Raw genomic sequence first — 12,042 nt, 5'->3', positions numbered from 1 at the left:
TATCCAGACCACTGGTGCATTCATGTATCCAGGGATATGGCTGCACAAAATATTAAACATTCAATATCCCAGAGAAATGACAAGAACTAATATTAACAAAATAATCTTTAGGTGCAATCCTGACCCCAGTAAGTAGAACAGCAGTTGTAACACAGGTTCACCTGGCTTGGATTGAGTATAGTCTCTGTCTTATTACTGCTGTCTCCATGAAAAAAAATGATCCTCCCTGTGGATAACTTTTAACAGAATATGTTGTCTCACATTTCCTTCTCTACATCAAGAACATCACTGTTAAGGCTTAACAAAAAATGGCTTCCTATTACCAGAGAACAGACCTGCTCCTGGGCTCCCATCTTTTTAAACCACTTAAATTATATCCGTTCCCTTTTTTTTTTACAAACAGGTTTTTAATCAAGCACATTAGCTGCGGTGGTGCTGCTGCAGTAGCGTTGTCGCCTCACAGTAAGACGCTGACCAGTTCGACTCTCAGCTAGGGTGTCTTCTGCGTGGAGACATGCGTGAATGGGCGTACCTTCGTTGAAGGTTGTGCGTCAGGGCTGGCAACTCGGCACGTAAAAATCAACTGCCAAACATTAGCGGACCGGAGTTCTGCTGTGGCGACCCATAACTGGGAAAAGCCAAAAGACACAACAACTTCCAGTACAACATTACATCACTCAATCCGTAGTTTTTTTTAAAACATACTCTCTCATAACACACTTGCATGCAGTGACCATAGTTTTTCAGAGCTATCAGAAAACTTGGCAATTATTATCTGACAACCTGAAAACTAATGTAACACACCCCATGCTTAAAAACCAAATGAAACAGAAAAAAGCCTCTGCTGATAACTTTGAAATGCAAATGTTTGCAGTATAATACACTCCATAGCTGCACAAGCTATTGCTATTTTCTTAACTCCTAATCTCAGTCTAATAGCAATAATCACTCAGAGGAAAACTTTAAACTCTTCCTGCAACCATGAATTTCTTACCTCTCTCCCCCCAAAAAGGTTATAACATCTTTTTATTTTTCTTCCAGTTATTTAGCCTAAATAACTGTCCTTCGGCTTTTCCCGGTTAGGGGTCACCACAGCGGTACTCCGGTCGGCTAATGATTGGCAGTGAATTGTTATGGTGTCGAGTTGCCAGCCCAGTGCCCAACCTTCAAGGAAGGCACACCCACTCATGAACTCACCTACCTGCATATCTTTTAAAGTAAATTTAACCATGGGGAGGACATGCAAACTCCGCACAGTAAACACGCCAGCCGAGAATCAAACTGGAGAGCCTCTTGCTGTGAGGCAACAATGCTAACTGCTGCATCACCGCAGCTCATTCTCCCCAAAAAAAGGAAATGTTTAACCTTCAGTGTGGATTTTCTCATGCCAGTACTTCCTGGCATTCACACTGTTTCTCTTTCTCAAATAGTCACTCAGAATGTGCAATACTGTATATATATATATATATATATATATATATATATATATATATATATATGTATATATATATATAAGCTCAAGCTTAATGCCAAGAAATGTATAGTTATCCCCTTTGGGAAAAAAACATGTACCCATGAATTACCACATAGGTGGCAGTACACTAAACACCGAAAGTGTGATGAGAGACTTAGGGACACAGGTGGACAGTGGTCTCACCTTCGATAACCACATCACCACTACAGTCAGAAATCCTTCTATGTGGCACACCTCATCACTAAGGGCTTTTCATCCAAGAAAAAGGAGGTCATTGTCCCACTGTACTCATCCCTCATTAGACCCATTATAGAGTACAATGCATCGTTTGGTATGTACCTCACAAGACGTCTGCAAAAGCTGGAAAAGTCGCAGAAATACCTGACTAAAAGAATCACAGGCCTAAAGCAGATGCCATATGCTGACCATCTAAAAAAACTCCAGCTATACTCTGTGGCATATCGTCTACTCAGAGGCAATCTCTGCTTAATATTCAAGGCCATGTCAAACCCTGAGCTGTTGGACATGCTCTACTTAAAGAAATACCAATCCCTCAAAGCCACACGCTTCAGGGATCTAAACCTTGTCATCACAATGAACAAAACATGCTGAAGGGATAGGTTCCTGACCCAGAGACTCCCCATACTCTGGAATAGACTGCCCATACTCCAGGGAAGTAAATATTGTGGGAAGAAATATCCAGGGAATTGTTATGGCTAGGCTTGTATAGGCCCTAGGACCGATAGCCTAGTATCAACCTATGAACCTATATATCAGTCTCCTAGTAAAACTACATTACACTTAGTATACTGACATCCTATATTCCAAGGGCATGGTATGGGAGATGCTGGTATGCTGAGCGTTTCCTACACTAAAGGAATGGAGTCTTTTTTATATAAGTTTTTTTTTACTTATTTTCTAAGAAATCACCTAAACAAAGATAATATACATGATTTCTTTAAAAGAAAGCTTGTATTATTATCTTTGTTTAGGCAAAGAGAAGTAGGCCAGCTAGGTAACATTGACTTTGCACATCTCTCAGAAGCTTCAAGTTCTTTTACTGTGCTTGTCTGCAGAATGTTGTTTAGTGACAGAAGTTCATGGCAGGGAATGCTAGTGTAACCCTTAGCAAAATGGAGAAGCAGTTCTAATAAAAGAGTACGCATGTTGTGATGCCCCTGCACTGGGCCAGTAATCAAGGAGCCTCAATCCTCACCACTAGCACCACTGAGGGACGTATGCATTGGGAGGATGACAAGTACACAGACAGTAAAGTACAATTTCCCTTAAGAGCACACAGAGATCACAATCAGTCTGGGGCTGGTCTCTGCCCCTTTCTCCAGATCCCCAAAAACACTCCCCACTTGCACAGCTATAGGGTTAAGACCTCAGCTGAGTGGTCAAGCCAAAACCTCCAGCACACTCTCTGTCCAACCAGTGCTTTGTGTCCCTGTTCAAGTAGCTGACATGCACATATAGAAGTACACTAAGAGCTTAAATATCTCTAACAAACCAGCCACAATTAAAAGGTTTAAATATATTTAATAATAAATAAAAAAAGAACAAGACAATACTCAAACAACACAGTAACTACAGAGTTCAGAATCGCAGGAAATATTTTAAAACAACATTGCAGGACAGTATTAAATAAATACAGAAAACAGCTAGATTAATCTTTACTATATTCCTATCTATATCTATGAGAATCACTGTACCATAGACTTAGAGAGTAACAGAAATGCTAAATGGATGTTTCTAAGTCCAAGACAAGATACAATATGCCCAGTCTTTCTCTGCCAGAGTTCTTAAATTAATAATCAATATTACTGCTGCGTTACCTTGGATGACATCACTCTTTGTCACCTGACTTCAGTTCCCAGGCTAAACAGATACTTAGAATTTAACACCTCTGTGTCAAAAATGGGTTTGTATTAGAACATCAAAAGTTTAATGGTTTGAATCACTAAAGGTCAACCTTTAATGATCGAACCATTAAAATTTTGAATGTTCAGAAAAAATAAATAATAAAAAAAAAGAAAATCTAAGGGGTGTAAGTAGGGGGGCAAGTTCCCCTGCACCCCATACCCCCACTACTTAAATATACCAACTCCGAGACTGCACTACATTGAAGTAAATGGAAATCTCCCCTTATGGAGATTTCTGTTTACCCATTAAATGTCATGCACTTTCGCTATTCTCATGTCGACAATGTCGGATTCGACATTGTCGGATTTTGAGAATACAATAGGTAACCATCAAAAATACATATCTCTCAGAAGTGTGCAGCTGACAGGAAGTTATAGAGCAATAAAATCACTTTTACATTTGAAACCTAGTAATGATTTCTGTTTCAAGACAATAGGAAAACCTCTAGCTCTAGACTTTGTGTCTGCTTGCTGCACTGAAACTGAGATAACACAATCGTAAAACACTTTAATTTTCAACTTATTTTCTTGAAGTTTTGCAAGTTAACTCTGTATATTCCAGCCAGCTTCTACTATTAAAACATACATTTGCACAGGCATATAGTTTATATACATTTCTGTTCTTTTCCAGTAGGCACACTGTGGTTACATTCTTGAAGCTCAGTACATAACATACAGTTCTCTTATATTTGTAAGGCAAGCATATGAATCATATTAATATTCCAAATGACCTATGATTATTTACAAAATTCCGGGTAGCTAGACTGGCAGTGTCACACATGTGTTGAAACGTTATAAAATTATCACATTGGAGAATGCATTTTGTACCATTAGTACAATACTTAACATATTCACATGCAATCTGTAGTAAAATGTCTTTGCTTTATAAGCTACGTAGTACTTAAGTTGTTAACAAACACCTGAGCAAGGCAGCAGGGAAAGGAAATCCGCAATTTACATGTAATCAGGTAACTGGGGGTGCAGGATCTGGGTCGAGTGCATTTGGTTTTCAGATGAAACCATGGAAAATAAAAGGATGCACTGAAAATCTATGGAAGGTGAAAATGGGTGATACAAGACATAAGACAGTTATGGTGAGAGGTGATGCATTTTGCAAGGTTTGCAGAGATTTGTGTAAATAATATGGGGTCCCCTCAAATGTGTAATAAAGGAAGTGCCAGGTGGAAAAAAAGCAGAATTGCTACTATAGTACCCTAAAATAAGAAGATACTGATAATGTTTGGTAATAAAGAAGACTGTTCCAAAGGGTATGAGTCATACATTATCAACATAATAAATAAATGGCACAGAGGCTGTTCTCATTGTATCAAGTGTACATCTGGAAAGCTGTGGATGGGTTGATATGTTATTGAAGCAGTGGGGAAGTAATGTTAGGGATGCACTTTGACAGTTGCTACTGGAGACGCAAATGTGGTAGTTTGACAGCCTGCAGGGGGATAAATCTGATTCTCTGAGGTAGTTCTGTACCACCCTGCTGAAGGGGTTCATTGTAAATGGGGGATTCTGTTCAAAAGCTATTGACAAAGGATGTAGAACACCAACAGTCACCTAATAATATGCCAACAAAGAAATAGTCGATTGTAGCAGTTCAGCCTGTTTGAAGGCTGGGAGAAGGTAGTCACAGTGTCTTTACAGCTATGGCACAACTGATGAAGGCAGGAGGAGCAAATATCCACCATAAAGCACTCCTCCAGGAGGGGGGGGGGGGGTCAGACAGAATACTGTGTCTTAAAGATCATTACTGGTAGTGTAGGTAGGGGTCATATGAAAGCAGGTAGCTGTCTCTCTCTCTCTTTTTTTTTTTTTTATGCAGTCAAGATGAAATAGAAAAAAAGTACATAATGAACCACTTCTGAGGTATTCACTGGGTGAAATACTACAAATTTAATGAGATTCAAAGAGAATAGTGCTAAATGAATTAGTAGCTGGTATAAAATGCTATCCTTTTACAGTTGGCCCTGTGAAGTAACTGGTTGTTTTACTTGTTGGCTATAATGTCCAAGTACCATCCATAATATACAAGAAGTGAGCACAGAATCCATATGATTAACATCATATATTGATAAGGCTGGAGACTCTAGGGATAGAAGAGTTTATCCCAGCATAATAATGAGGTAGTGGCTTGGAAGTCCAGACCTGGAAGTGTAGCACACCCACCTGATTGGGGTTCAGAGCTCATGGTGTGCTACAGAGGGCTCTGAAAACATGGCACTGAAGGAGTTAACTATGTGGCAGAAGCTCTGCCCATGTGCTTAGTGATTCAGCACATCTTGCATGTGAATGAGGAATAATCTGTCTTTGTGAAATAAAGCAGTAGAGCCTACAGAGTGGGAGTGTACAATCCGCTTGTGTGCAAACTGTGACAGAGTGTAGTCAGTTCAAGCTTGAGCCTTGGGAGTAAAGTTACGGGACTGACAAACAGAAGCCCAGTGACAAGCAAAAGGAGGAGTGCAGAGGAATGCTGGCCTTAGGCTGTAACATCCATAAATGTGCAAAACCGACTGTTAGTTTTGTTTACATTGCCCTATAATATAGCTCTATCATAAATAAATATTTCTCAATATTTCCCATTTTGCCCCCAAATATTTCATTGTCCTTCATAAACTGGGTAATTATTTAGCAAAATAATTAAGGATGACCCCAAAAAACAGTATCAAAAGTTATATTGAGATACCTTTATTATTCTTTATAAAAATACTTGTTAATTCAGTCACATTTATTCTAACAGCTTGCAAAGTAGACTGTGTGTACAAATAAAAGCAACCCTTAGCATACTCAGATATAGGAATTGTCCAGGCGAAAGCGCTTGGTTTATATTGGATCCTATTTTCGTTTTTGTGGAATAAAAGATTTTTGTGGAAACTACTTAGTTTGGCGTTTTCCAACAGCTTCTAAAGCCTTTTCACCTTCATGCACTTTTGGTACTTGTATTTACAAAACTTTGAAATACGCTATTGATTCGGAAACACAAGACAGTTTCCGTAACGCATTCCTGGTTTGGTATCTTCAATAGTTTCCTGGTTCTAGCTTGGTGTGTTCTCCTGTATCTGAGTTTACTGGACTGCTTTTGCTTTTTTTGTAACCCTTAGCATAACCTCTCAACTTCTTTGGTCAAGATTTCTTAATAAAGCCAGATATAATGAGAGGCAAAGGCCCCAAATCAGGGACAATTTTTAAATATTACTCTAATGCACTTAAAAAGTTAATAGAATGGCAGGTTTTGCATCCATATCAATTTTTCTGAGCAAATTATTCAACGATTTAATACAAAATCAAGAATTTTGCAAGAGGCAGGACAGATATGAGAAAAAATCAGAGACATTATGAAAAAAATCACAAACAGTTGAGAGGCGTATCCCTAAGCTCAGAGACTTTTAGTATTTTTGGCTTTTTCCATGATTCTTCAAATAAGGAATTGATAGCTATGCATAAACAACTCTCTCTCTTGCTCTTTTTCTCTCACACACAGACACACATACACACACACACACACACACACACACACACACACACACACACGCGTGCACACACACACACACACACACACACACACACACACACACACACACACACACACATACACACACACTTCATCCTACATACTCCATTCTTCATTTATTTATTTGACATTTGTTAACTGAGTTAGTCTGACTGGGGGTAAAGCCCCTTTTCAACAGAGACCCGAGGAGAAAAGCTGCAGACACATACAATATGTAAAAACTTATACAGGTATGTCTACAAAAGATACAAAACTTAATTAAAAATAAGAGCTACAGTAGCAAGTTAAGACTTATGAACAAAAAAGTAAAAGAGTTGTATTTACACAGCAAAATATTTACAATAACTATCTAGGGAACTATTCATCCAGTTAAGAAATGTAGTGTACATTACACAGTATCTTTTTTTTTTACTCAAATGATTTTTATTTTTGATGAAATAACACAATAATTTAATACATTCATAACATTCATTAACTATTTACAGTATTTACATTCAGCCTGACAAAAAGGATTCAGAATAAAATACTTGTAGTTAAATAAGTTAATATATAAACTATGATAGTTAGGAAGAGTTTGGTTCCATCTGTAGGGTATCAATCAAATTCAAAACTTTCCTCCACGGACTATTAACCAGTGACTTAGGAAAAGTTCTTAACTCTTTAGTTCTTTTCTCCATTAGTATGCATTTCTTCAGTGATGATAGGAATTCCTCCATTATGGGTGCTACATTAGAGTTCCATCTTCTAGTTAAACATTTTCTGGCTATTGATAACATTGTCCACAGCAAATACAGATCATCTTTCTTCATATTATTACTATTAACCACATTCAATAAAATTAAAGACTTTGTCTAAACAAATATATCAGTATAGATAGCTTGAAGAAATTTGTTAGTCTCATTCTTATATGGTTTAATATTAGTACAGTCATAAAAATATGAGACCAGTCAGCATTAGTGGACAGATGACATCACCAACATAACTTGTTGTTTAAAGGGTTCATTTCTGAGAGTTTATCAGGTGTCAAAAAGGATCTGTGTAGAAATTTCCAATGAAAAATCCTCCAGAATTGTGAGTAAGAAGTTAGTTTAACGGAAAATAAAATGTTTGTTTTATCTTCCATTAATAATGATAATTGAAACCCTTTAGTTAGGTATTGCCAGTAAGAATGTTTAGGGGCTGTCTTATAGACAATTAAAGTGTTATGATAATTCATTCTTAACATTGATATTATTATATAGAATTCCAAAAATCCAGTTTATAATTTTCGGAACGGTTTTGAAGGATGAGTTATGTTTTATTCTACATAGATCCTTAGTGTATGCTGTGACACTGAAGAACCAACCAGTCATTAGGGGATAGGCCATAGGTTGACAATATACTTTGTGTGTTCAAAGCTTGTTGGTTTTCAATACATTGCAGCCAATAAAATATGTTATTTTCCCATAAACCAAAAATCTCTCCATGTGTTTTATCAGGGAAATCCCTTGTAATAGTAAATGGTATTAAAAATCTATGTCACAGTTTTATATCTAAATTTGGGTTAATGAATTTTCTAAACACATTAAAAATATTGTTTATTAGTGTTAGTTTAATTAATTTTTTGTACTATACTGTAAATTTAAACTTAAATAGTGCCATATCTTATCTTTGTCAGTTACCAAAGCATTATTTGATAAACAATTTTCATTCATTAGTATAATGGAGTGTAACTGTTTCCAATTGGAAGAGTATCTAGGATTTATCCAGTTCATCACTATTTTAATTATAGATGCCTTTATATAAGTTCAATCTCTGGGAATTTTAACCCCCCTTGTTCTCATTTTCTGATATGATGAGAATACCCCACTCTATTTATTTTAGGGTACCACAGGAATTTTATCAGAGTTGAAGTGATTTCTTTAAGGATTTTCTTTCCTGGTGGAAGTATAAGGGCTTGTGCTATATATAATATTTTAGGTAACAAAACCATTTTTATCAGTTGTAACCTATCATCAAATGCTATAAACAAATTATTCCATTTGCTTATTAATGTCTTGATTAAATCTGGCTTTAGCATAGATAAGCTGTAAGGTTTCCTCTATATTCTTACCTAGGACTATTCCTAAATAGTCTAGAGTTAAAACTTGGTTTTCAATAATATGGTTAACTGGAACCTGTATGTTCTTTTTTAAATTTAATAATACATATTTTGATTTAGATTTGTTGAAGGAGAGTCCTGATATTTTTTATAAATGTGTTGTTACTATATCCACTTTACCTAACACTTCCTTAGAGTTGGATATGGTAAGTAAGACATCATCAGCAAACATCACTATTTTAGAAATATATTGGTCATATATATTTATACCTCTTATCGTTGGGTTATTATGTATTAAAATGGCAAGTATTTCTATGGCTAGAGCAAATAGGATAGGGGACAATGGGACATCCTTGTCTAGTACCTCTAATGATTTGGATTGCTTTGGAAGTAAAGGGACCTCATTTGACATATGCTAGATTATTTTCATAGATTTTCTTTATCAGTGTTATAAAAAGGGGGGAATCAAATAACTGCATGACTTTAAATAAATAACCCCAATGTAAGGAGTCAAAGGCCTTTTGAATATCTAGACCTGTTATCAGTGCTTCATGGTTTCCTCTATTGAGGTAATCTATCAGAATTAATACTCTTTTAATAATACCCTGTATATGCCTGTTATGTATGAAACCAGTTTGGTCTTCATTAATTATTTTAAATATGGGTATTTTCAATTTATTGACCGTAATTGACATAAATAGTTTATAAGCATTATTCAACAAATAAATTGGTCTATATGAATTGCAATGATTAGGGTCCTTATTCTCTTTTAATATAGGGGAAATTAGAGAATATCTCCAAGGAGGAGGAATAGTTGCTAATGTTTGAACTTCAAGAAAGGTTTTATGTAGGAGAGAGGTTATAGAATAAGGGAACAATCTATAAATTTTGATAATTAAGCCATCTATTCATGGGTGCTGGAACCATAGAGCGAGGGGGGAGGGGAGCCCCCCCATTTTTTTGCAGACTCTTTCCCAATTCGTTTTGTTTTCTGCGCCTCCCAACTGCCATGATGTTGTTTTGCGAGCAGGAAGGATGTTTCAGAAGCTGTCACGATGACGGTAGCGTGTATGTCCAGTTTGCGAGCAGCGGGAATGGATTATTCAGAAGCTGTTTGCAAACAGAAACAGCAGGACTTCAGAGTGAATCTGTGTGTTTGTGAGCAGGAGCATTCACAGTGGAGCTGGTGTTTGCGAGCTAATTGCAGAGTGGAGCGGGAAGGATTTACTGCCTGCCGGATCGGATCTGTGAGTAAGCTAGCCGTGTGTGTGTGTGTGTGTGTGTGTGTGTGTGTGTGTGTGTGTGTATGGAAGGCATTACATTTACTGATTAACAGCTGCTTTACTGAAGAGCTGCCTGTACATTAATTTACTGATTAACGGCTGCATTACATTTGAGTTGCTGGCTGCTTTACTTAACAGAAGCCATTATGTTTACAAGCTGCTGGTTTACTTAACAGCATGTTTTGAACTGGCATTACATTTACTTATTAACGGCTGCTTTACTGAAGAGCTGCGTGTACATTTACGGATTAACAGGTGCATCACATTTGAGTTGCTGGCTGTTTCACTTAAAAAAATATTTTTTGAGCTGGTAACTGAAGGTGTGGGTGTGAGCAGAAGTCATTAAATTTACCAGCTGCTGCTGCTTTACTTAACAGAACATTTTGCGCTGGCATTATATTTACTAATTAACAGCTACTTTACTGAAGAGCTGCATGTGTTTGAAGGCATTATATTTGAGCTGGTGCTTTACTTAACAGAACATTTTGAGCTGGTAGTGTGTGTGTGTGCCTCCCCAGCCAATTTACTGGTCTGCTTTCAAGCACATAAACTTATTGTAGTGATTTTAGATAAACCACGGCAGACATTACATTAATGGCAGGAGAAACTTGAGCTGCTTTACTTAGCAGCACTTTTTGAGCTGGTAACTAATTAATGGCTGCTTTACTGAAGAGCTGCATGTGTGAAGGCATTTACTGATTAATGGCTGCTTTACTTAACACTAACATTTACTGAAGGCATTACATTTAAGCTGCTTTAGAGTGTGTGTGTGTGTGTGTGTGTGTGTGTGTGTGTGTGTGTGTGTGTGTGTGTGTGAAATGCCCCAGTTAATTAGAACTGGCAGGTAGGATTGCCTGGGCTCAAACCCTGAGCCTTAGGTACAACAGTCTGCACAACAGCCTGCATTCTCTGCCCACACCACCACAGACTCCATAGCTATCAACTGTCTAGATTTAAACATACATTGGTCTGTTCCTCATACATTTGTGGTTTTGTGGCAAATGTGTAAAATGCAACAGTTACTTATAGCTAGTGGTTAGGATTGCCTAGGTTTAAACCCTGAGCCTTGGGTACAACAGCCTGCATTCTCTACCCACACCACCTCAGAGTCCATAGCTCTAGGTTTTCACATACATTAGTCTGTTCCCCTTAAAATTTGTGGTTTTGTGGCAAATCAGTGATAACGGAATTCACTAAATAATGATAGCCCTTTAAGTTTTAGTCTTCCTATCGTTTTTGGAAAGACATTGGTAACACAAAAGACTATTTCAGCAACTTTGTAAGATTATACAAGTAATATTTAAAATGTGTCCCTGATTTTGGGCCTTTGCCCCCCCCCCCCCCCCCGCCAAATACATTTTGGCTTTTTCCAGATTCTTTCTGCTGTCAAATTGAGATATTTAGTTGTGTCAAGTGGATGGTGCAGTGGTAGTGTTGTTGTCTCACAGCAAGAAGTTTTCTGGTATGATTATTGGCTGGGGTGCCTTCTGTGCAGAGTCCGTATGTCCTTCATGTGGGTTTCCTCTCATGTTACAAAGACATGCATCTGGAGCATTTTTCCCTGCGTCTCAGCTGAAGATTGGCTTGTTCCATGTCAGACTTTCCTGGTAGACAAACATTAAATAAAACATTTTTAAACAGCTGGGAGCTTCAGGGTAAGAGAAGTTTAGTGCTGCTTATTCCAAGTCAGTTTACATTGTTAGTAACACAACAGGTAGTAGCCTTACTTTTGATGCAAAAGGCTATGGGTTCTACTCCCA

The sequence above is a fragment of the Protopterus annectens genome, chromosome 12.part0 (assembly GCF_019279795.1).
Source record: "Protopterus annectens isolate FY-2018-M chromosome 12.part0, PAN1.0, whole genome shotgun sequence".
Lineage (NCBI taxonomy): Eukaryota > Metazoa > Chordata > Ceratodontiformes > Protopteridae > Protopterus > Protopterus annectens.
Note: the sequence above shows the minus strand (reverse complement) of the source record.